Source organism: Pantherophis guttatus, chromosome 2, assembly GCF_059756535.1.
Source record: "Pantherophis guttatus breed Tessera chromosome 2, ASM5975653v1, whole genome shotgun sequence".
Lineage (NCBI taxonomy): Eukaryota > Metazoa > Chordata > Lepidosauria > Squamata > Colubridae > Pantherophis > Pantherophis guttatus.
In genome coordinates, this window is record NC_142064.1 from 211,756,891 (window position 1) to 211,784,503 (window position 27,613).

The window sequence follows — 27,613 nt, forward strand, 5'->3', positions numbered from 1 at the left end:
TAAACAAAGAAATTCCACCTTGAACTGAGTCTCAGGTTCAGACCTAAATTCCCGAAGAAGACTGGCAGAAGGAAGAAGACCAGATTAAAGTTGCCTGAAGGCAAAACATTGTTTAAGTCATGGGTCTCCAACCTTGGCAACTTTAAGACTTGTGGACTTCAACTCCTAGAGTTCCTCTGCCAGCAAAGCTGGCGGAGGATGTTGCCAAAGTTGAAGACCCCTGGTTTAAATGGAAGATTACTTTCAAAGTGGGCATTGTATTTGGACTATCTGAACCATTTCTTTCCCAAAGTTGAAAAGTTCTTCCAGCAAGCACACACATTAGTTAATAGAATTCACCTCCTTCCCTCCATGAGGGCTCTAATTCCTGCTGAACTGGGGTAAAAAAGAAAATGCAGTTTGAGTCAAAAAGAAGTAGCCTCTTTACACTGAGTTATGTGGCTTTTCACTATTTCAGAGAAACACACTATTGTAATAGCATAGCACTTGATTATTGTAAAATTAATGCACCAGCTGTGTGAGAATCTCAGCAAATGTAATTCAATATTAATTCAATAATTCAGTAAATTCAACAATTTTGAGGAAGAGGATAGATGAACAAGTTTCACACTTTAAATCATAAAACTGATGTTGCATGGAGTAAGAACTGAGCCATTGTGGTTTATAAACCATAGTTTATTTCCTGGTGCAGATGTAGGACCAGGCAATTGTCCTTAGTCAGCTATCATAGTTAACCAAACCATGGCATAGCGTGATGAGTAATTCTTGTTAATTGGTTATAACCAGCCCTTGAGGAAATTAATTGTTTTAACCTCCATTACCCAGGTACTAAAATACGGGAGACAAAACGTCAAGGATAAACAGAACCGAACATTACTATACAAAGTAACAATGTGTCTACATCATATTGATATTCTAGTCTGAAGAGGAAAAGAACATATAAAGATTACCAAGAATCACAATTAAATCTTCAGGGCAAAATGTCCTTGCAAATTAAGGTTACAAGGATAGACATTTTTTTGTTCAGCTAAAACAACTGAACATCATGTTTCTGTTGATTTACTTTCATTCTGACAGCACAAGCTGTAGCTTACAACATCATGATTTACAGCAAAAATTTAACATCTGGCAAAATTTGCCAGATCACAAGTAATACTTGTTACCGGAAACTGCCAGGAAAATTTTGTGAGTGTGTATGTGTGGGTGTATGTGACAGAATAAATAGATGGAAAAATTATCTATCTATCTATCTATCTATCTATCTATCTATCTATCTATCTATCTATCTATCTATCTATCTATCCATCCATCCATCCATCCATCTATCTAATCTATCTTCTATCATCTATCTATCTTCTATCGTATACTTATGTAGGCTCCATTTTACACATAGTATCTTCTTCAGCTGAGTAAGTAAGTGCTCTGTTTTGTCAGTTTTAATTACCTTGATGTAGCAAAAGTACAATTAGCTATTTTTGTTTCAATATTGGAGCTGAAGTCATGTCTCATTGCTACTGCCCCAGCTTCTCCCATACTAGATGCAGAACACTTGTACTCAAACACTGGTTTGAGTTACTACATGTAGGTAGTATATTTTCAACTGCAAGTTCAGCTTTAAAACAGTTTGGTCATTTGTTCATATAAGTTATTATTTTTATAAATTAAATTAACTCTTAGTAGTTTGGGATTATCAGTGAAACTCATCACTTTTAGAATTAATAATCTATTTAATATGGCTATGCAAAGCTTTTGAAAGAGGCCCTTCAGGGTCCAAGAGACAATCTGAGTCATCTTTCCTCAACTCATTAAAGCAGCTATGTCTTTTTCCAGCTTTATTACATTGGAAAACAGATCATCTGAAAGTGTTCTGAAGAAGATGCAAGAGTTGGGAAAAAGAGGCAGCTGCTTTAATGTTTGAAAGAAAGCTGCTGCTTACACACTGTTGCATTTTGTAAAGCATCCCTTTCAGAAGATTTGCCTATACCAATTTCCTAGACCCATGAGCTTTCAAAGCAAGGTTTTAAGTAACAGAACAAAAAAAACCCCTAGTACTGAAATAAATGAGGCCAGAAATCACAAAGGGAAATGCATGGAAGATGGGAATACTGAGTGCTTTTGCAGTCATTATATAACAGCTATTAGTCAGAAAGCTCAATGCATCTGTCCTAAGGCACAATTACCCATGGGTAAAGACAAATGCAATATTCATAGAATATTTAAAATATAAAATGTTCCTAGCTTATATTTTTGATTCAGCACAAATGAAGCCTTTCCCATTTTTGGAACTTGAGTTATAGGAATGCATACTAGAGAGTTAAATGCCAGTTCAGCTATTTTGCTTTCCTCCTTCCCTTGATTCTAGTTGTTTGCTTTTTTAAAATGGTACAAGGACTATTCTCTAATTTGTCATTTCCACGCAACTTTTTTAAAGGAATGAAATAAATGATTCAAGCGTTCCAATAATAGAGCAGAGGATTTTTGTGTGTGACATCACAGGGGAACAGATAAACAGGTCAGATTATGATTGCAGAATTTGCTTCTTCAAGGTTCAAGAGAAGAAGGATTCATTTCCACTGCCAGCAAAAAAATGACTGGATCTCTTGTTACCTGAAACATTTCCATTAAAGAACAAAGCTCTTCATTAGAATGTGGCCTTATTTGTTGAAGCAGGATGTTGGGATACACCAGACAATTGTTCTTAAATGGTCTCAGTTCATAAAACCCATTCAGGCAAAAACCATAAGGATATAATGACTCCACAGAACATGATTTATGAATAATAGAAGTGATGCAAAGAGAGACTGAACAATGCAAGCTTATACATAAAATTTCAGACGTATAACTGTCTTACTGCTAGGGAACTTTATAGATTGACATGAAAATACTGTGATTTCTCTTCCTCTTTCACTAGTGGGTTTATGTTAGCTACTATACTCTCCATCATTTCACAGAAAAATAAAAGATATTGGAAGAACTGAATATGTTCAGCCTGGAGGACAGAACAGAAAGGGGTGACATGATTGAAAACTTTAAATATATTAAGAGTGAAAATAGCAATAGCACTAAGACATATAACACTTTTACAGTGCTTTACAGCCCTCTCTAAGTGGTTTTATAGAGTCAGCATATTGGCCCCAACAATCTGGGCCTTCATTTTACTGACCTCGGAAGGATGGAAGGCTGAATCTATCTTGAGCCGTTCAAAATCAAATCCTGACAGTGAGCTGTGAGTTAGCCTGCAATACTGCATTTTAAACACTGCGCCACCATAGCTCTAGAAACAAGGTTCAAGCCAAAAACAAGCCAAAAATCAAGAACATGGGGGTATAACCTCAAACTGACAGGAGGGAAGTTCAAAAGTAATATTAGAAATTTTTCTGTAATTTTTACAGAAAAATTAGTGGAAACTTGGAACCAACTTCCAGCTGAGGTAGTGGATCAATCCTCAGTAACTGAGTTTAAACATACTTGGAATAAACATATGTCCATCATCCAACAAAAATAAAAAATATAATTAAAATAAATAAAATAAAACAATTAAAAATGATAAATAGAAAACAAAAACAATCTCAAAGGCTACACTCAATGGAACACTACTGGTAGATCTTTTTCTGCCATCAGTTTTCTATGTTTTGATGATTTTCACATTTCATCAGCATTGAGAATATTAATAATTTTCAAATGTGTAGCCAGCAAAAACTGTGATGTTATGATTTTACTGAAAATGTAGCTGCTTTTAAAAGCTTCAGCTATTGCTCAAGAGACTTCAGGCTGCAGTGATAGATTAGTGTTTACAAAGGACAAACTTCAAAAGATCTATCATTACTATGATCCACTGTTTGAAAATTCTCATCCTTTAATATTCTTAGACTGTTCAATTTACAGCCAGCAGGATTCCCTGTTGAGAACAATATGTACACACATGGAGACAGGCATACTAATATAGGTGCTGGCTGGTTTAGTTAAGCTTGCCTAGTTGAGATCAAAATTTTTCATTGCAGGGAAGAAATTATAGAACTTTACATGTTTCTGTGCCTGCTTATAATTGTCATTATAAGGATGAATTGAATGTGGCAGGGATAGTAGAATCTCTAAAGGAGATTTTACTGCAACAAAATGTAAATGTTACCCCACCACTCTTTTAAGGCATGAAAAAGCACAAGTGAGCTTTCATATGACTAATATTACACATATTTGGTTTGACAGAAAAGCAATGAAATAAATTTTAACTGTTGAAAGGCTATATCTCTCAATAAAAAAATAAATGCACCACAATACTGAAATTATAATTCAATTAAAATTATATTTTAAAACTTATCTTTAAAAAGATATCCCAAAGGTGCTTTTTCAAGAGGCAAATGGTTGTCTACTTCTGCTTCTTATTCTTGAGCTGCCCTTTGCTATTCATCTTGTTCAGCAAAATTTCAGTTCAATTGATAAGCAGAAATGGCAAAAACAAAATGCAGCATCGCACACTTGTGATGATGGGTTTATCTTTGGATTTGCCAGTGTAGATTAGATAAAATGGCACTGTTATATTTAAGAGGAGGTGCTGATTGACCTGAAGTATCATAGCTCACATATCTTACATCTCAGCAGTCCCATGCAAATCATCCCTGAGATGATTTGAATGGGCAATTCGAAATTCAAAGAAAGTAGAGTTTGGTTGAGTCTGCACCACCTTGAAATTTAAAGGCAAATGTATTTGATTCAAGCGATTGGGAGATCTAAGAGATTTGTAGTTTTTTTAAATATATGGAGTATAATATGAAAGCATCAAAATGCCTGCTGATGCTATTCTGATTCCAGCAGAATGAGACAAAAGTAGTATGGCATGATGTAATATGTAAATGAAATTAGTGCTTTTTAGTATTTTTTTCAAGAACTTTAAATATTCTCCCACAGCCCCTTCAAGGCAGAAATGAGGATGAAGAAAGGACAACAGAGAAAATTACACAGCAAATATCCTAAATTGTGCTGATTGTACTAATTAAAAGATTGGAGAGAGGGAGAGGGAGAGAGGGAGGGAGATCCTCCTCTGTTTTTGCTTTACTTCTGTAACTGCAGTTAAATATTCTAAAGTATTTGCTGTAGATTGTAAGGCCTGAGAGTAAATGCTCTCACAGCACAATTGAATTCATTCCATGTGCATTAGACCAATCTAGGACAAGTTTTTTGTGGCCAAAGGCATTTTCACACCTCTTTTGCTGGCATGATTTCCTTCCTTTTGTAGAGTCTGGTCAGCTCCCTGCAGCCCTCTGATTTGACACTCCTATTCCAGCATGCATGTGCTCACACAAACACGGGATAGCTTCAATTTCAAAGACAGGAAAATCTCCCTTATTTATTTATTTAAAAAAAAAATAAGTTGCTCAGTAGAATTGCTATATTTTATATTAATCATATCTTTACTACTTTTAAATTTCAGCATCGTGGTATCATTCCACAGTTCCTGTAAATTTATTTATTTTTTCCTTCTATCTTTCAAAATCCATGTCTTTTTTTAAAGTGTGAAACTGCCTAGTTATTCCTCCTCAGTAATTGATCTATCTAGGTGAAAAAATGTCTTCCAAACTACATTCCCAGTAAGCCATTATGTTTAACAAACATTAAACAAATAAAATGATGTGGTTTATATCCACTAGAATATATATGTGCAAGCTTTTCCTATAGGTACCTTATGGATGGGTGCACATGATCTATCAGATTTCCCTAGCTACCATGGAGATTGCTGCAAAATGCAGGTGTTGAAGTCCATACATCTGATGGATAGCATCTTAGAGAATTAATGACTGTAATTCAGCAATAATTTGCTCTCTGGATTATTCAGTATATTGCAATATTATAATGTTGTGATTCTGTCATAAAATCTTTGTTCCAGGTGGTATGTGATAGGTAATCATTTTCTTCTAACCATACAACTATTCACATACCTTTGAAAAAAGGACTCCATGCCATAATATAAATGAAGAGTGCAAATCACTAAGAATTCTTCTTTAAAAATATACATACTGGGAATAACCTTTTCTGTGCTATATTATTACAAATTTTCCATGGACTTAGGCACTTGTAACATGAGCTGCAGTATAAAACATACTTCTATCAATTATTGTGCATTTGAAGATTGACATGATTAAATAACACCAAATCCAAAGGCTGATGACTGACTTAATGCTGAAATTGCAAAAGGGCATTTGTGTCACCCATTCTATCTCTGTCTATGCAACATGCAAGGACATTTTTATCCAATTCCAAGTGGGAGCAGATGCTTCAGATCAGTATGTTTTAGTCTAATTGGGGTGTTTTATTTTGATAACCCACTTTTCTTATGATATGACTTCATTTCATCTACTTCATTTTCAAGAACAACAAACACAAAATAATGTTTTGAAACTCCCCCAGTACACCTATATTATCTTATTTGATTCCATTTCTTTAAAGTTGCAGAAAATGACTATAAAGGGTTATTTGAATGTTGGAACTCTATAACCACTGTTTAAGATCTTAATCTTGAAACCATATCCAGTTCTGATTTGATGTATAAGATCACTTATCATTTTAATACCCTGTCAATTCTCTTGTCATGTAACAAAAGTTAAGTTAGGACAAGAACATCCCAAGTATTGTACAGTGGCCAAATAACAAATAGCAGTTCTGTATCACAAGATCAAAACAAAAATGGGAATGGTGGAATGATGGATAGTAAAATCAGACTGTGCATGAATTGGAAATACGTATGTTTATGAAAGGGGCATCTTGAATTCACATTCAGTATTTTCTGCTCAGAATTATTTAATTCAGAAAAAAATTAACATTCCATAACTATATCTAAGTTTAGCAAGTATAATTTGATCATGCATTTCTTTGACAGGAGTGTATACAGCTACAAAGAATGAATGGTTGCTTCTAGTTATTTTTGATGTAAAACTTTCATACAATATGGAAAAGGCTATTATTTGAATTACCTACAATATATCAGGTAATATGGGGTTGTGTCTCTGTGTATGTGCATATACTAGCTAGAGAAAAAAAATGAGTTTGGTTGAAAGCTCTAAATTATGGAAATTACTTTTTTTTAAAAAACAGAACATCTCTCCCATTTGTGGATGTTCTTAAACCATTAAATAAATACCTAGATGAAATGAAATAACATTATTGCATTGCTTACAATATGTAGCCAATGTTGCTTAGGGATGTGTCATTCACAACTGATGCATAAAGAGAAGAATGAGAGGTCATCATATTTTTCAATGCACCTTTTCTCTAAACATAACAGAATGGCCCCCTCTTAATGGCTCTTGGCTGCCATTCTGAAGCCACCTGAGAGCAATGCCTTTAAAATTAATGTGCCTGTGTCTGATCCTCTTACTAATCTGTGAAGCACTATAGAGTTCATTATGTTTCACTTGCTATTGTAACTGAGGTGGAGACAGGTGTGTAGCTAGTTTTCCTTGGCCTTTTACTAGACGGGAAAAAGTAGCCCCCAGTGAGCCTGCACAGAGTAAATGTGTGAATGTATAAAGAAGGGTGTCAATACTTTTTTCTCAACACTAAATTACTCTTCAAAAGAAGCAAGCATAATTATTCATTCCAGTTCTCTGGAGAGGTTTAATGTTCTTTCAGCAACCTGGATGGGGCATTCATTGAATTATATTCACAGTACATTCATTTTTAAATCAAGAAGTCAAACGCATCTGAAGGGAAATTCGGTTAAAGCCCAGTTACTTGTCTTCCATTTCAAAGGCAGCTTTGATAGAAATTCAGGCAGAGAGATACAGTTGGTTCCAATGCTATGTACTTGGCAAGAATATTTCCATTTTAACATATTTCTAATTGCAATATATATTCCATCAAAGCATCGTGCAATATATATCCTTTGTGTATATCAAAATGTATATCATATACAATGTGTATCTTTTGTTTGTGATATAAGCTTTGAGGCCAATGTACACCATTGCATGTTTAAAGTAGAGTATAAATTAATTATACCTTAATACTATATGGACACAGACTCTAATTTTGGCTATAATGGCACAGCCTAAATATATTTCCTGATAAGGTCTTATTTTATCAAGGACAAGAAGACAATTTCTGGTAGTGTAATGCTTCGATAGAACTAAGTGAGCAAAAGTTAATATTGACAGAGAGTGAAAATGCAGACTTTTAAATTAGCATCATGAATGCTTTTGAAAGGTGATAGAAATTGATTTGGAGACTGACGCTGTAAATTAGAAAGCTTTGTGGAAGGATTGAATTCTCTCCAATACAGTAATCTGTGTCAGTTTGCATGTGTTTAGTATACTTCTAATCTCAAAATATGCAATAAAAAGAAACATCCATAAAGCAAGTGGTTACTTTTAGGTTTATTGCCAGATTGGTTTTGAAAACAGTTTGCTCCTATTCCATCTTGGCATTCAAAGAAACCAGCAAAAATGTTTTTTTTTACTTAGAATCTTGTTTGAAGAGCACTTTTTATAGCAAAGAAATCTATGTTGCTCCGAAACTAGCTTTGTGTCCCTAAAGCTTTTTGATAAAAAATGGAATCAGAAATAATGAAAAGAGTAATGAACAGCAGCTAAGCTACCTCAATGTATCTAAAGAAAAATGAATCCATTTGATGAAAATTTCAACTACTATAACTTTCTTTGAAAGGGAACGCGCATGTGGATGTGGTAAAGTGTCTTATTCTAGAGTTAGTGGCTCCTTGACTGTGATAGAAAATGATATTGTGGGGTAATAAGACATCATTGTAAAGATGAGAAAAGCATTTCTGTGGAAGAGATTCGTGAATTGATACCCTCTTCTACCAAGAACACATTCTGGGAACTGAGGAGCAGGTATATCCTGGTAGCAGTAGATGGCTAAATTGTAACTGATACAGAAGATGAGTTTAAAATGGTCATATCCTTTGTGGCTGGTACAAAGGTTTAGCAATTGTGAACATGTATTGCTTTTATAGCTTAGAAAATAATAGAAGAAGAAAGAGGTCATGGTCCATGCTGGCATCAATGGCATTAGAAAATGATACATGGACACGAAGGCAAAATTGAGGTTGTTAGATAGGTTACAAAAGCTAGGATTTCTAGTATCTGCATTACTTGTAGGTTAAACCAGACAGGTAGAATTTAGGAATCTCAGCGTATATAGATGTGGAAGTTTTGAACTTGTTTTAGAATAAAGGTTTGAATAAACAGACTTTCCAGTTATACTAAAAATGAACTTAATATATATATATATATATATAAACTAATTGGGGGACATGAGAATAAGATGATCTGGGGTGCATCTATTGGGGACAAACTGTCCCTAAAGAATGGAGTTGTAGTTGTTCCAGGTTATTTAAAAGATTAATGTGGCACCAAACATAGATTAGGATGATGGCCAGTCAAAAATATCCAATGTTTATACAGAAAAATATGTGATATACTTATAAATATTAAAGAAGCACTAATCGTCCTACCTGGGTTATGAACAAGAACAGGAAATGCTGAGGGATCAATTTGGAAGTAATGATACCACAAAGGAGTTATAGTTCCTTTCCAGGCAAATTCTGCTTTTGGTTATTTTCTAAACTATTATTTCCTGTAATCTGTTCCCAATTTTATCTTTTAAACCATTGTTTGCTAGCAAATATGAATTAAAATACACTACACTAGGCAACAAAATTGCAAAGCAGCTTATGTTTGCCCCAATCTGAAACTCTAAGGATTTATTATATTTTCTCAAAAGTATTTGTACAATGGTACCTTGGCACTCGTTATTAATCAGTTCTGGGAGATGCGACGACTACTAAAAACAATGAGTGCCAAACAAGTTTTTTCAGATAAGGAACTAGTCACGAGGCAACCAACACTGACAAGTTCTAGTCTGCTCGTCAAGTACCAAACAAACGAGTACCAGGACAAAATGTTCATGTCAAAATGCACCGAGTACCAAATTTGACGGGTTTCAAAATGGACGAGTACAAAGGTACCACTGTATATCTTCACCTGAATTCTTCAAGACAACAAGAAATGCAATCATTTTCCCAGAAGAAGGGCTCTGGGATGAAGTCCAATTTTTCACACTGGTCTTTTCAAAATTGTCCTCTTGTTTCATAATAGCCCAGGGCAGAATTATCAATATTGGCAGCTTTAAGATGGATGACTTCAACTCTCAGAATTCCCCAGAAGCAAGGTTCGCTAGGGAATTCTGGGAGTTGAAATCCACCTGTCTTAAAGCCACCAAGGTTAGAAAACACTGATCTGGGATCTTCTTGCCTGCTTGTAGGTTAGCTAAGGGTCCTTAGTCCAGTTACAGCAACAACAAAGACTGTCTCTGATTAACACGCTGCATTGTATTTTTTGAATGTGGTATCTAAGGCAGTAAAGGGGGAAAGGGTATGTGAGTATTCAAGAGCAAAAGCATCATAATGTTTCTGTGGAAAATAAAACTACTTCATGTAAATTAGCACATGAAAGGAACCAAAGCATTACGGAAACTGTTCTTCCATAATAAGAAAACTGAGATGATTGAAATCAAAAGAAGATTCCTTGATCCTATTATGCTTTCCATTGGGAATGAAAGAGAAGGTTGGGGTGGCATTCTTGAACTGAAAAACAAATGGGAATGCAAGTTTTAAAAAGTTTTTCAATTTTCCTGCCTCAGGTTGATTTAAAACATTCCCAGGGTAATGATCATGGAACTCTATGCATGAGTGGAACATGTGTAGGATTATCAGATGAGAAGTAGTGCTCACCTGTCTATCATAGATGGATGGATGGATGGATGGATGGATGATAGATAGATAGATAGATAGATAGATAGATAGATAGATAGATAGATAGATAAATAGATAGATAATTAGGATGGATGTGCATGCCAATATTTGCTGGATAGAGTCGCATAAAAAAAGAGAGAGAAATAACCTGCACCAAATAAGTAATATTTTGTTTGTGACAATAGAATATGTGTGTTTGTACAGGTTCGTGCATGCATGTGTGGAATAAATAAAAATTCAATTCATTTAAATAAGGGATCAGATTCTGAATTTTCATTGCCCTAAGCTAACATGGCCTGTGGGCTGGGAAGACAGGAGCAGCAGACAACTCCATTATTAGGGCCTGAAGGACAAATTCATGAAAGTAGATAAGAAAGCAGACCATTTAAACATCATTGGGGATCTTTCCTTTCTCATGGATAGTAAGGAGTATTAATAATCTAAACACACCATTTGGCTGCATTAATGGGACATAGATATTGTCTTTTGGTAGCTGTGGCATTGAGAACTTATTTCCTTTGAGTCTGAAGCAGTATGCGTTTTCTGTAATAGGGAAATGGAATCATAACGTGAATGAGTCACTGCTGATTAATTAATTTCTGTTTTCTATCATCACTGGTATGAAAATGTGATACTGGTTATGATTTCAGCATAGCTGGATGCTTTTTCAGAGGTTCTTCCATTCCACCTTTAATATAGGAATTAGCTCTCCTCCCTCACATGAACAGACCTGAAAATGATGAAGTTTCTTGGATGAGAAGCGAAACCACTTTTTGTTCCTTAAGGGAAAAAATATAGTCCAGTTGCATTTTGAGAAAGCACCTTTGAGGCAACTATGACCTGGATGACTGAGAATCTCCATAGAAGAGACCCGAAAATGTGATACAAAATATAGTGTGACAGTGGCTTCCATAGCATAATTTATTAAGACATCAAAAAACCCTTGCCATTTAATATGCAAACTTAAAGTTTCATGAATAATATTATGTAGGATCGTTGGCAATGAGAGTAACCTGCAACTGATCATTTGATCTTGGGGAGAAATGGGGAGTATGTCTTATTCTTTCTAAATGTTTTTACAAAATGAATCCAGTGCATCGGTGTACTGTATCACTGTGAATGCTGGTTGGCTGAGCCCATGTCAGAGTCAAAGTCAAGATTCTTTTCCCCACCCAACCTCACCCCTATATCTTCTACTTAAATGTTTGGTAAATATGTAGTGTTCTGGGTAATTTACCTTCAAATGTAGAGCTACAATCTTCTTGTCTCTCAAGTTGTTGAATCTGACTGCTGGCAGCAGACTCAAACTAAATGGTAATTATTACTAGTCATGAATGAAGGCGAATATACGTGTCCCAGGATAATGTTGCAGGATCCAATCTGGGTTGGTTCAAATCCCTAGTACAGGTCTCCTGCGTGAGTAGGGGTTGGACTAGATGACCTCCAAGGTTCCTTCCAACTCTTGTTACTATTACTAGCAGTGTGTGTTATTATGTGTGTGGTATTTAAAGTTCCCGTTGTAAGTGGCTTTTTAGATGTTGATTAGGGTGTGTTGATGGCTGGATTTTAATTATTACTACTTTCATAGGTAATTCAGGAAGTAGTTTATGAAATAAAAGAATATGTACAAACTATATTTAAATATTTAGCTTGGTTAGAAAGCATAAGACTTTAAAGCGTAACAGGCAACAGCAGTCAACTCTTTCTTCTGTTATGATTCATCCTGATTTCATACATGCTGTTACTACATGTGTCAAATGAATATATACCGAGAGCAATTTTTGTTCTACTTTTTAAGTATATCAGTAGATTTGCCATTTCTGTTGCCCAAATGATATGCCGGAGAAGATGCAATCTATCAATGACTGCACTGAAATTTTTAGAATCTACTTGTTCTAGAAAAAGAAATTATACAACCTGAAATTGAATCCAGATAAGATGGCGCTCCTATAGATAAATAGAAAGTTAAATTGAGGACTTGAGATTTCTGCTTTTGTTCATTCATCCTCTAGGAAATAACAGTTTTGCAGTCTGGGAATACTCTTTGTCACTAAATTCACAAGTGGTGACTATGTCATAGAAATATATTTGTGCAAGAATAACTAGGATGCCACCTGTAATCCTTCCCAAACCACTTGATTTGGCAGTAAATATCCATGGCTTTCTTACATCCCATCCTGGCTCCTGCAATACAGGCTGGTCAACAATTTGACCAGAATTTACAGCTAGTGTAAAATCTGATGGCAAGATTATTAATCAGCTTAAAATCCAGGAATTATATGTTGATATAGTGAAAGATCTTCACTTGCTTACTGGACCTAATGCAAGGGGATGGCATGTGTAGGAAAGTCTCTTTTGAACTGAGCTTGATTCCTGGTGACTTCATAGGCACTTACGTGCAATTTTCTTTGACAACTGTTCAGAAATGGTTTCCCATGCCTTCTTCTGGGATGTTTATTAGCACCCCGATCTAATCTACAGTTCTCCCATCCAAGTAATAGAGGTCCTGACTGTGCATTCCTGCCAGATGTAGCCATTCATTAATAGCCTGACAATTAATTTCATGCCATTGGATGGCAGCAAAGAAATATCAAAGATTCTCTGTTGCCATCTAGTGGCCATTTTTTATTTATATGGCCTTTAACTAAGGAATTGGCTCTCATTATGTATCTGCATAGATGGGAAAAAAATCTATAAGAAATGCTGTCTGTTGCCTGTTATTCTAGCATGAAGGAGAGTCCCCTCCATATTTACAAAATCTGTAAGGATTCATGTCTTCACTACACTTTTGATATTTAGATTATTTTAGTATCTGTTTTAGTGTTACTTTTAATTTTGGTTTTTTACTCTTCTTATTCTTATTTAGTTTTTAATATTTTATTAGTCATCTTGATTTTTTGGCAGAATAAATAGGTGTACATTAAATACTTATTTAATCTAATTAAATACATCTGGGTTGGGAGTTGGGAATAGAAAAGAAAAATGTCTGGTGTTCAAATGGAACAAGAGTGGAGTATTAAGACAGTGATCATTGAACATAATGGCAAATGCTTATGTTGATCTAGAGAAGCCAACAACAACAAAATCAAAAATAAGGCCCATATATGTGTGTTAAGAGACCAGCATGGATTCTAGATATAGTCAATAAACAAAGAGGTAACAAGAAAAATGCTTTACTTTCTGCCTAACCTTGAGCATCCTATCCCATTATTCCCATCCATTCATTTGGCTGATTGTTAGTAATTGCCTAGACAGACAAAGAGTGTAACTCTATCAGGTAATCTTTTTCTAGTCTGTATTATAGTCTGTTGTTATTGTAAGCTTCACAACTGATCTGTAAAGCATAGAGAACAGTCCTGCCTTTGTGTTTGTAGGAAGATTGTATTTGCAGAAAGATTGCTGTATGAAGACAAGAAATAATGAATAATGAACATTGGGCATTGTATCTTCTCAGAAATTCTTTCAAAACTTTAACCGATCTCTTTTGTAAACCTTTGGATAAGAAAGTTATCCAAGTCAATCTTCTGGTTTGCTATTTGTATGTCTCTTTAAATTATTAAGAGATCAACTGGTTTCAATTGTAAATCCAGTGTAACAACTTTTCCCATATCATATTTGTAACCTGAGATTTTAAAATCCATATTTGAATCAGCTTCAGTCTCAGTCTTGTTCAATGAAACCTATTTCTCTTCTATAACCTCTTTTAAATCTATTTTTATGATAGCAAACTTAACAGTAACTTTTGAATGTATTATTCCAAATTATCCTTGAATTCTTCCAATGTTAAGAGTATTTTGCTTTATTATTATTATTATTATTATTAATGAGTCTCTTCTCCTTTAATTATACTCTTTAAGTCTTTCTAGTTCCTTCTGGTGTCCAACCCTCATCTTATCATTTTTTTTTCCTGATCAATATTTTCCCATGGGAAGATTTCTTGTACTTTATTAGAAAATATTCATATTTTTATTAATGTAAAATAAAATAAATAAATAAAACAATCTACAGGAAGAATTCTTGTAATTAGTCCAAATCTTATTTCAAAACGTTCTAATAATCTTTTTTTCCTGTTTATTCCAAAACAAGAATTTTTAAGTTCTTAAAGCTGCATATAACATATTTTGCCAAGGATTCAAGGAAACACATCTGGTGAAACACATCAAGGAAAGACACCTGTAGAATGGAACTGGCCATTTTACAGGTCCTTAATATCAAAAAAGCCATTAGTAAAAATTTTCCAGAAGTCATTAAGGAAGGACATATGTGAACTCAGTGTCATTTTAAAGGAGCCAACCTGCAGCTTGGCCAAATATTTTAATCCCTCATCTTCCTGCCACAGACCACTATCTTATGGTTTCCTAATAGGAAGCTACTGTGTGGAACACCTGTGGGTAATGCTGAATCTTCTCCTTGCCTGGAGAGGAATCCAAAAGCTGATCCAATCAGGTATGAGCTGAGTCATCTTCCGATTATCATTGCTGCTCCAGAATTCACAAATTCACAAATCTAAAAGTTGCCAAGTTTGGTTAAACATTGTTGTAGTTCATTCTAGTAACATGGACAATGTGATTAGTGGCATTGACATGATATGCAAGTTGAGAAAATTGAATTAAATCAGTAAATCATGATTATGTATGGGTGTACTTGCTGTGTGAACTCAACCAGAGGTGGTATTCAGCAGGTTCTGACCAGTTCTGATGACCAATAGCGGAAATTTTGAGTAGTTGGGAGAACCGGTAAATACCACCTCTGACTAGCCCCGTCCCCATCTATTCTTTGCCTCCCAAGTCCCAGCTGATCGGAAGGAAATGGGGATTTTGCAGTAACCTTCCCCTGGAGTGGGGAGGGAATGGAGATTTTACAGTATCCTTCCTCTGCCACACCCACCAATCCACGTCCACCAATCCATGTCCACAGAACCGGTAATAAAAAATTTTGAATCCCACCACTAAACTCAACCTTTATTTGTGCATGAGTACATGATTCAAAACAGGTAATGCCAACTGGATATTCTATCCTTGTGTTAGAGCTGTTTTCCACAATAGCTTTCTTCTGTACTTAAATAATAGCTCAATTTATATCAAGGAATATAGCTGGGAAATAGATAGGACCATCAGGACTGTTCTTTGCCATGACATGTAAGGAGTTGTATTAGATTCCATTTGCTTTGCTTAGCTCCCATCCATCCCTAAAAGAGATGAGAGATCACAAAGTTATGAAGCAGAAAAGTGCTGGAAACTTCACTTCTTTTTCAAACAGGAGCATTTTAAAAAAGGAGATTCTCTGGTGTAGGATAGTACATCTTATACTCTACCATCTTAATCTACAAGCATTACAAATAAGAGGGCATTTTAGAGTGATGTCTAAATGTATTTGTACGGGCAAATAAAAATGAGGAATGTGAGAAAGTTGTAAATGGTACAGTTTAACTGGACTCCATATAATTCTATGAATAAGGGGAATTTCTTAATAAGGGTGTCTTTTGGATACATCTTGGGATAAGGCAATGAAGTTGGTTGTCTTTTTCTTGAAGGGACATGATAGGGAAACAGTTATTTCTTGTAGACTCCACTCAGTTGCTTATATATTTTATAGACACTGAAACAATAGCTGCCTTCTGGATCATGGAGAAGGAAAGAGATAATGTTGCTGTAACAAGTTACAAAGCAAACCTATGCAAGCTGCCCCTCCGGCTGCCGTAGGTCAGTCGTTCTTTACAGAGAGGCCCAGGCTTGCTGCCTTAAACCTGTTGTTGATGATGCCAGCCAGTCTGGTGGTAGACACTTGGGATCCTACTTGGTTAGAGAGCATTCTTGTATCTAATTGACTGATCTTCTTCCTAATTCATGTGAAATTGAGATTAAAAGAGCAGTGCTCTTTTCATAACTTCAGAAGCTGGAAATGCTTCTGCATCCTTTATTTCTTTGTCAGTTATAAACAAATTTAGTGTTTCCCTTGCCAGATTTTTCACACAAAAATCACCAAAATTTCTATTGCTGTCGTACCTGTAGCTTTATCACACATCTAACCTCTTGAAGATGTAAACATGCAAGCACTTGATGGTTACACATTAACTCCTGCTCTTTTCTCCTTTATTTTATATTACTTGGAAGCAATTGCTAAGAAGAATAATCAACTTTTCTCCAAAGCAAAGTCAAGTTCTCATAAATAAGGAATACATGTAAAAATAGCAATGGTTTTCTACTAAAATAGTAGAATTTTAGAGCCTTTCTAATGCCAGGTGCCGTAGACATTTCTCAGCAATGACCAGGTCCACTGGGGATTCTAGTAGCTGATGTTTATATATTTGGGAGGCACCTGGATTGGGGAAGACTTGAATCTGTTGTCTCCCCCCCCCCCTTACTTCATTGGTTCTTATTAAGCCTGATGTAGCCACAATACCATCCATACATTCTTGGCTATTCTTGATTAAACCTTAAATCCCTGGATGTTCTCTAGCTAACTCAGCTTGTGCAGGGGCTTGATAAGATTTCCTGACCCATCTTTTTCCCCTGAAGAATTATCCCTAGATACTGCCGTGGCAATGTGGGCAGAAAGGGAAAAGATATATATTTCTCAGAAGAATATATATTTGCAGAATCCATGTTTGTGCCCAGAAATGGATTTGCTGTCACTCAATCACACCATCTTTATAAAAATATAGATTCCCATCAGGACCTATTATAAAGGGAATAGAATATTTTCAGGAAAAAAAATTGGTGAAGAAATGAAATACCTACAACATTTCTCAATTGATTAGAAACTATTAGGCTTATCTCCACGTCAACAAAAGAAAGGTGCAATTATCATTTATTTAAGTTTGAATATTTTTAAATTCAATGAGTATTGCTGCAAGTATACAATACAGAAGAGGTAAATACAGCAGAAACAGCTGGGACTCTGGGTCATCTCACAGATATCCCTTTTATTTTCAAAGTGAAAATACAACAGTTTACTATAAATTAGAATGTGTAAAGACAATTATAACGAGGCACAGATAATTGTTAAATAATATTATATCTGCAAGAGAATAAATAAATAAAGATGCAGAAATATTTAAGAATAAACGTTCTGTAAATCTGAAAATGCAAGTTTATTGAACAGTAATACAAAGAATTGCCATCCAGGCACTATGCAGAGTCAACTCTCCTTGGCTCTTGAGCCTAGACAACTGCTGCTCCCTGCTGTGACATTTAAGGAAAAGCTGAAAAAGGAGTATATTCAGGTGTTTTGGGAAATGGGTTTATTTAGTTTACTAATAAAAGCAATGCGGCAATAAGGATTGAGCTCAGAAAATCCAAATGTCATCTCCATTCACTGTCAATAGTAAGAAGACAGGGAGTAACAAAAGCTGTTCTTTACCTATTGACTTTTATTTCCTTTGTTGCCTGCTAGTTCTCTAGGCAAGTAAAGGAGAAATAGAACTGCTTCATAATCTTCATGGGCCTTTGTAATACTGACCTCTGTAATGGCATTTCAAACATGAGAACTTGAAGGTTTTTCATTCTAAGGATGCTAATTAGTCAGAAAATTGGACAACACTTTTTTAAATTTGGCCTTCAAGTTAGTGTTGATTCCTGGCAACTGCCTGTTTTCCTGGCAAGATTTCAGAAGTGGTTTGCCCTTGCCTGCTTCCCAGGGCTCAGAGAGAAACTAGCTGGTCCAAGGTCACCCAGCTGGCTTTGGAGTTAAAATTTGAAGTTTACAGAACAGCCTTCTCCAACATCTCATCCTATCTAGAAATTACAAGGTAATAATCCTATCATTTCCAAACAGCTATCATGTAGTTCATGCAATTCCCATTCAGGTTCCATGGACTTTTAAAAGAAGGTGAGGAGATTTCCAGAAGACTGAGATGTGCTAAGCATATTTTGTGAAGTCCTAAGCTCCTGAATCTTACATTTATCACAAATAATGCAATTTTATCTACATTTGAAACAAGATGAAATGGAACAAAGGTGACAGGATAATTTTTCAATAACTGTTTGAGGCAAAACACACTCAGATTTAGAATTTTTTTCTCCCTCTCTTTTCATGCTCATCTAGAAAATGTTCAAGTAGACTTTATTGCTAATAATTCCTTTCCAGAGAAGACCTGGATGGAATATATTGGCTGTCATTCTAACCATTCTAACTCTCTTTCCCCAATGCTTTGAAGTAAGAATGGTTCAGCAAAATTTAGTTATCCTGTAGCATTCATCTCATACCAGGGGTGGGTTCTACTTACCTTTGCTACCGGTTTGCAATGGGGCGTGCATGAATGAAGCGAGCGCGCATGCACAGAAGTGTTCTGATGATGTCAGGGTCGGTGGGCGGAGCCTCTTGCCGGTTTTACTACCGGTTCTATAGAACCGGTGTGAACCGGGGGCAACCCACCACTGTCTCATACCTACCATAAGAAAGAAAGCTAAACAAAGGAAAGGCAGATCCATGGCTGGGAGAACAAGGAGCACTCCAGTCAGTTTGCAGGATCATAGACAAAAGGAAGCAAAAAGGGAATGCAATTCTTAATTATTTGGACTCCTTAATTGCTCCAGGTATGATGTACGGTACATTAACAGCAGCTTCGGAAAACTGTGGCCCGATGTTGCTAGACTCTAACTTACATACTCATTAGATGCTGCCTGTGGAATCTATCAACAACTAGAACAGTGCTTCTCAAACTTTAAGTAACTTTAAGACTTCAATTCCTAAAATACCCAGCATTCCTAACACAGTTCTCTGTGAGAGAGGTTGCCTCCCTCGATCTCACTGATCCTAACATAGGAAAGTTGTAGGTATGTTCATTTTATTTTGTTTTTTTCCCCACTGTTTATTCATTTTCATTTCATATCTTCATAAATCATCCTTCTCTAACCTGATATTCTCTTGATATTCTGTGTTTCAAATGTTGTAGTTTCACTCTAACACATCATGTAGTAACCTAATAGGGGATTACAAGAATATGTAACACAGATAATAAGCTAGCTTTATGGTAAGGTATTCTAAATCACAAGATAAAATAGATTAATTTAAAATTGCTTTGATGACTTTATATTTATTTAAAACATTTATATGCTACCCTCTTATATCCTATTGAGATTCTCAGTCATCCAGGTCATGGTTTGTCCCAAAAGTGCTTTTTCGAAAGACAACAGGACTTGTTTTTTTCCCGCTGGGACTGAAGAGCTGAAGAAGCTTCTTGGATGAGAAGCAAAATGTCTTCAAGAAAAAAAAACAAGTCATGTTGCCTTTCAAAAAAGCACTTTTAGGTACCCCTCTTATAAAAAACTCTGGATAGCTCCCAGGCAAAAATTAAAACCACATAAAAACCATTTTAAAATTATTAAAACCAAATGCATAAAAACAAAAATCTGGTGCAAGAATCAAGCTTCTGATGTGCAGTCACATCATTCTATCCTAGTGCTTGGGGGGAAAGCCTGGCCTTCAGTGCATTTCAGAAGCTGGGAAGGTAGAGACCTGCTAAACTTCTGGGGCAAGAGTATTCTCTAGGGCAGAGATTACCATGAAAAGGTATGTATGTTTTCTAGCTCTTTCCTATAAAATGGCAAAGTTTAAGCGAAGGGACTAAGAGTGGGCCCATCCTATCTAACCTAATTTTTAGAGAAAGGTAGTCCTGCATATAACCTGACACTGTGCTCCCCCCCCCCGAAATTGCAGATTTATACTTCCTTATAAATGTTTTTTTTTTCCCTCAGAACTTTTGTCCAAAAAACCGCTTTTAGCATTGTTCTTAGCCTATGTTATTCCAAGATTAATCTCAATGCATATACTCATCATTCTCTAGACCTGGTTTGCATTAATTTATTTCCTCTTTGGAAAGTGCAACTCTTCAGTTAGATTCATGTGGGAATTTTATTACAGTGCTACTTAATTCCTCTCCTGAATCATTAATGGAGATGTTGAGGAAAACGAATCTTAATTCTCATCACTGTGATTTCCCTCTGGACGCTTTTTTCTCAGTTCTGCAGAAAGCCACCATTTATCATTATGCTGTGTTCTCAGCCTCTTAACTTTGTCCCAGCCCGCCTGACACCGCTCTTATCTAAATCTTTTGAAATTTATTTCTCAGAACGGTTCCACGAGACATTCTAGTATGATCTTTGATTAGTGACAGAAACAGAAAGAAGAAAGGAAAAGAGGTAGTACAATACATTTGATCTCATGCGCTAACCTGTGGGTGACCTTTTCTGGGCCATGATAACATGGTTTGGCAATGAGTCTCAATGTTGTGCTCTGATCCTTGTGTTTCAGGAGAGGGAAACGAAGAGTTTAAGTTTCTCACGGAGATGCCTTCACAGGGGTCAAAAGTGTAGCCGTTTTCAGTTTCGTTTTGACCAAGAAAGACCATAGATTTCAGCAGATAAGCCTTTGTGCAAGATTTAGTATGAAGACAGCTGCTGTTCCAAAAGTCGGTATTTCGGAAAAACTATCTGTACAACAGCAAGTTCTAAGCTAGTTGCTAGGTCATGATATCTGTTTGGAACAGACAGATCTTTGAGAAATTAACTTTTCCACAAAATGTATATGTGTGACTTGGACAAGATTTTTGACTGGCAAAACATTTTTCCCATTAAGTATATTTCTAAATTTTGTAACAATCTGTTCCTTTGGCTCTTTCATCCTAGTTTGGGATTTCACTTCTGAAACACCTGTACATGTATTTTTGTGGATTCCCACCCCCCCTTGGCATTTCAGATAAAGTTTTGCTGCCAAGCTCATTGCAATCATTCCTGCAAAATAAGCGTTAAGCAGGTGGCAGCAGCAATGTCTACACCCACTCCACAAAACTGCAGGTGAATTCACATTACTCTGTGCCAGGGTTTGGCTGATGTTAAAATGAATGCCATCTGTAGAGATAAAAAAGCTTCGTATCTTATTTTACCGTGGTTGTTATAGCATAAAAGTTATTATGAATTTACTCATTTGAATGATGCATGGTTCAGAGATTTCATCCTGCCACCCACACAACCAACCAACCAACCAACCACCCCACACACACATATGGTTTGAACATGTGTAAACTTGACTACTATCATTCAGCGGAAGGAGCAGCTTTCCACATCAAACTAATGGTTCATCTAACCTTGTACCTCCTCTTCCAATGTTACAAAAACAGCTGCTTGTGGGGATTCCAGAGACCACAGAGGCAATAACTTCTGCTAGTAATGTTCCCAGAAAATGCTATTCAACTCATACTGTCTGTGCATGTAGAGGTGGTATTTAACAATCTCCAGCTTCAGAGGCTGTGTAGCACTATCAAATGCCAGAAACAGGAAGGTATTGCCGAGCACCACAGCTGAAAGGAGCTTCTTGTCAACTACTTTCTATTTAACACATTGTTGTGCCACTTTTTCAAACTAAGGGGTCGTAATTGGCTTTTACATGTCATTCAGGGTGAGAAGCATTCTTTAGGAAGTGGCCATGGGAAGTTATTCAAAAACAAGTATTAAAAAATAGTTTGGCCCAGGATAAATATTAAATAAAAACATATTATTTTCCTTATGTATTTAATTCTTTCCCCATAAAAATTGCAGAATGGTAACACCTTTGAACAGAGCTTGAAGCCCTAGGACTTCAGGTGGTACAAGTCAACAGATCAATACATTAAGTTGACAAAGTGAAGAGTGAAGTCAACTAAGCACAGGTAAGAATCTATAGTGGAACTTACCTTGTGGCAATAAGGTTGGCAAAACATACGTATTAATCTGTCCTTATTGCATCATCAGATGGGTCTATGACAATTTGCCACAGCCAGCTCGCCACGGCCAACTTGCCACAGCCAACTCACTGCAGGACAACTCACCACAGCCATCTCACCACTACCACAGGACAACTTGCGACGGGACAAAAGTTACACTAATATTAAAGATATGGTGGAATAGAATCATTCAAGGATGCAAAAGGAAGGACAAAATGAAATTTGAATGGCAAAAATTAAAATAATTTTTATTTGTTTTAAATAATTAAATAGAATTGTTAAATTGTCATGCAACGAGTTGTCTTGTGGCGAGTTGGCTGTGGCGAGTTTGCCATGGTGAGTTTAGCCGCAGCAAATTGGCTGCAGCAAGTTGTCCCATTCTCTCTTCAGATAGCTCTCCAGCAGCCCTGTTTCTGGTAACCAGGTCCCTCCTAGGTAAAGAAGGATTAGATCATATACCGAAGGGCTGCTGTGAGGAATGTTCTGTCAGATAAAGTCTCTCAACTTCACTCAAACTTGAACTCTGGCTGGGTAGATCCCTTGGAAGTGACTAAAACAAACCCGATCCCTATTAATTTGGAGGAATTTGAGTTGGTTGATCCTGAGGAAGTTAATGGGATCCTCCACTGGAGAAGCATTCCTTGGACGAATGACTGAATGAAGGATGAAATAAACTAGAAGAGGGAATGGCCGAGGGAGCAAGCATTGTTTCAAGTATGAATATAATTATGTCCTGAACAATTTGTCTTGCATATTTAAATGATAAGTGACGTATTTCTGAAAAGAGAGAGAGAAAGAGAGGGGTGTGTGAGTGTTGTGTGTATTTTAACACAGATTTCAAGTGACACTTGGGCTTCTCTTTAGCAGTTCTGAAAAAGGGGGGCGGAATGGGTTTTGAGGGAAATGAAGTTAATAGCATCTTTGCCACCATGATTCAGTATCATCATAATTTGTCATATTGATCATCCTTTAGAGGTTATGAAAATAATTTGCTCAATCATTCATCCTGCTGCCTTTTCCTTTTGCACAGGAAATTCTGGGCAGTTGGAAGTAGCAATTTATCCCTCACTGTGCTTTTCAGCTTTACTTCTATCTACCTGTTATGTTCTTACCATTATTTTTGGATTCAAAACACATGTAAATAACCCCCCCTTTCGTTGGATAATGCAGCCTGTACATAATTTACTGATTGATGACTCCTTGTCCTGTACCTATCCAGCAAAAATCACATTTGCCTTAGAATCATGCACTTTGGTTTTTTTCCAGCTCCGTGTTCCTCTATTTCTAATTTGCTGTATTGACCTATGACCAAGATAAGCATTTGTTTTTATTCTAATTTGGAACCCTCTTCTACCTAGTTACCATTCCACTTCAGTAATTTAAGGCGTTTATATGTTATCTGTGGGAGGAAGGAAAAATATGCTTTGAAAAACATGTGCTTTGTGTTAATTTCTAAATGCTCTGCAGTAGCAAGCAATAATCATTTGCCACAGTTTGCTCATTAAAAAGCTCTGGATCTAGTTATAGTCCTGTATAAATAAAATTGATGATAATCATAATGACAATTGGCCTTGCTGAAAATCTCTAATCACCAGTTCCTTTGAAAGGGAGAGGTGCAAAGTGTCTTCAGCCAGGGATTTTGGTCAATGAAAATCCTTGAGTTAAGAAAGAACATAAAGGAAAGGCCATTACCTTCTCATTCCTTTTTTAAATATAATTGTTATTAAAACTTTTAAAAGAGAAGGTAAAAGCGAATACAAATTGAAGCTTTTAAACCTAAATTTAACTTCTACTCCCAGCATATACGATATATATATTTCAAGTGACACTTGGGCTTCTCTTATTACAACAAGCATTTAAAAATGATTATGCTTTTTTTTTGAATGATTTAATTTTAATTTCATTACAAATTGACAAAACATCAGGATACACCAGTTTTGATTTTAGTGTGCATGTATGTACGTGTGTGTGGTGGGGGGGAGGTATCATTCATTCATTCATGGGAGAGATAAAAAATGTAGCCTGTAATTAAAAGATGAAGGAATGGGAACTCAGGAACATGAGTTCAATGCTCATGGTAGCTTACATCACTAGAAGTCCTACAGCATCTTGGGCAAACAGTATCTTTGTGCCTCAATCTCATAGTCTATGTAGGCATCTTTCTTTTTTCCTTACAACATTGGCAGTATTTGTGGTGTTTGGTATTAGAACTTCAAAACAAGGTTATGTTTTCTCTAACATCTTTTGTCTGGAACAAATAATAGCAAACTGCGTATTGTTATTCATGATTATTTTTACAGAGGAAAAAAAAATAAATCTCTTCTCATTTGTTTCATTCTGTATTAAAAAAAACCCTTGATCCTCCAACCTGGGGGTTATCATTTTGTTCAGTGCAATAAGCAGGAAGATTACAGAGTTTGCCCATTCCTCAGGCCAGCCTGCTCTCAATATGGCCGATGCATAACGAACAGACTATTATAAATCATGTTGCTCCTATATTTATGGTTTTGATTTGGGGTGGTTTTTTAAGCTATGTTCTGTGAAGTTTCAACATTTCATGGGATTCAAATAAGAGTTTGTCCAATAAAAGAAAAAAATTAAGTATAAATTTCAAATTGAAAAAAGATCAGAGTAAACTATATTATCTTTCTTTGCTCATCATGTAAATACATATTTTATCAGCCTCATTCTTTCTGGCATGGAGAATTTGAATTTCATCACCTTCAGTTATATCTCGTATTTTTGTGTCTTTAGATTGTACCTTGTTTCAACTCTAATCTCTGAAACATCTCCAAGCCCTCTGACTTCCTTAACAGTCTTGTTCTCTTTCATTTTCCTTAGACTGCATATGTTTCCTTCAACAAATAAGAATATTTTATTTATGTATTTATTCATTTGATTTTTATCCCTGTATTATTGTTTATAAATAACCCAAGGCATGAACATACATCACTGTATAGTGATTAATTATTTCACTACAGCTGCACATAAACCAATGTACATAAATTTTCCAAAACTTGGCAATTCAGTAGTATTCTTTATAGATCCTGGCATGAAATCTAGCCAAAATAATTGGCTGAAACTGACAAGGAGAGCAGAATTATTCTGACTTGAGAGACATGAGGTTTTGGAGGACCCAGATAGAAAGGTTTGAGATGCTCCTAATCGTTTTCATTTTCTTCTTCTTTCCCACCTGCCATTTTCACACTGATCTTGAGACAGAACAGCAACGCTGTTCAGCAGTGTCAACTGTGCTAGTCTTCTTTTGAGCCTAATGGATGGTGTTCAGCCCTTTCTTTTTCTCTAATTCAGTAGAAATGCCACTGAAACTGGCATTAAAAGACAGATCCCTGGCCACACAAGAGGTAGCACAAATTTTACTGTCTGGCATCCTCTTTTACCTCTATTGAATGGAAACACAGTATTGTCTTATGAACAGGTTTTCTGATTATGGTGATCACGATTTAAATCTGTGCGGCAATGGCTCTAGGAAAGGTGGAAATTATCCTTTCCTACTCCCAAATCATTAGAACTTCAGTTATCTATTATTGTGTGGATGAATCTGGGAAAGACTGAGCAGGCTAAAAATTCAATTACACTGGGATTCTGTTTATAACAGAAGCCAGAATCCATAGAAAGTGGCCGACTGGCATTCAGGATTCAAACATTTCTGAAAATTAAGAGTCCATCAGGTTGCGATGACCAATACTGTAGCAACTGACAGATCTTTTCTATGAATTTGCTAATACTTCTTTAAAGGCCAACATAACATTCTGTGGCAATAAAATACTTACATTAAATTTGGTGATATGTAAAAAGATATTGACAACACAATCCTACGTAGGTTCACTGTGTTTAATTTAATATTCACTATTGAATATATTTATAATTGCAGACTTTGTCTGCCCTGTTTTTAACAATAATTTTATTAAGCTTTATCCTTTTTTCATTGTCAGCTCTTGAAGTTTCTCAAATAGATCTTGAACAAAAACTTATCCTGTCTCTGATTACATCGGTTGCCCTTTCCTGCCCTTATCTGCTTTGTACGGATGATTTAGCAACTATGCAGCTTTTGACATATGTTACATTGTACTGTACAGTATAGATGCTATGCTACCAACAGCATTACTTTCCATTTCTTTTTCAATAATTTACAAAATGGAGTTCATTTTTTTTCAGTTCTGCTCTGTACTAAATTTGTTTTTCTTTGTAAACTGCTCACTTCCCTTAAGTCCTTCCCCCCCCCCCAAACAGTCTTAGCCAATTCAGATCCCCTCATCAATTATGTAAAATTATGATTTGTTTTGCTCAACAGGCAAACCATACTGAATTTAATTTTCAGTTTGTTGTCCACTCAGCCTTCACAGTCTGCCTTGGATGTCTCACCTAAGTGCTTCATAAACTCCTTATTTTATTGTTTATGCCTGAATCCAGATAACTGAAAGCTCTTTCCAGATATTTCCCTAGACAGCACAAAATTGTCTGTTTCCATTCTTTAATCTGTTACCAATAAAAGAGATTACTCTTTATTCCAAGACAGCTGTTTATTCAGGCTTTTCTGATGATGGGTTTTTGTTAAATGCTTTTGACAAGCCCAAGTCTGAAATTTTTAACGGGTCAAGCCTAGCTACATGTACATACTCCAAATATACTGAAAGTATCTTTACATTTTAAAATTTTACCTAATTTATAAAGCTTCCAATACAGCTTGGGGGTGGGATAAGATATTGAACTGGAAGGTTGATAATTTTTTTTATTCTCACACTGAGATTCCATTCGGCAAAGAGAGGAAAGTATTACAATGGCTATCTTATAAAAATGGTTTTAAAGACTGGAGTTATATGATTTTATTGTAAGATCAACAAAATCATATGGGAGCTCTGGGTCTCTTATAGAGACCCAGTATCTTGCTAAGGTGAAATTTCTTCATTAAGTTTTGTTACAATCTGCTTTCTTTTTTTCAATAATCCTGTCACATTTTTTTAAGTATATCTTCCAGTATTTCTCTGAAGTTATCATGAAGGATACAGCACAATTTGAAGGAGTTTCTGGAGAGTACCTGAAGAAATTGGTAGAAAAAATTCAGGATAAAAGGAAAGAATAGGGCAAAAACCACCTCCTTTGGGATTTTCTCTTAATTCAAAATATGCTTT

General features: G+C 35.8%; 1 protein-coding gene across 5 annotated transcripts in view; it reads left to right on the forward strand.

Annotated features, from left to right (window-relative positions):
• The window catches only part of LOC148115508 (uncharacterized), a 139,921-nt gene that overhangs the window by 62,588 nt on the left and 49,720 nt on the right, over positions 1-27,613 (forward strand). For all 5 annotated transcript variants that reach the window (XR_015732638.1, XR_015732639.1, XR_015732640.1 and 2 more), the window contains exon 2: positions 22,297-22,406. The gene's annotated coding sequence lies outside the window, so the exon portion shown is untranslated. The remainder of the gene's footprint in view (positions 1-22,296; positions 22,407-27,613) is intronic.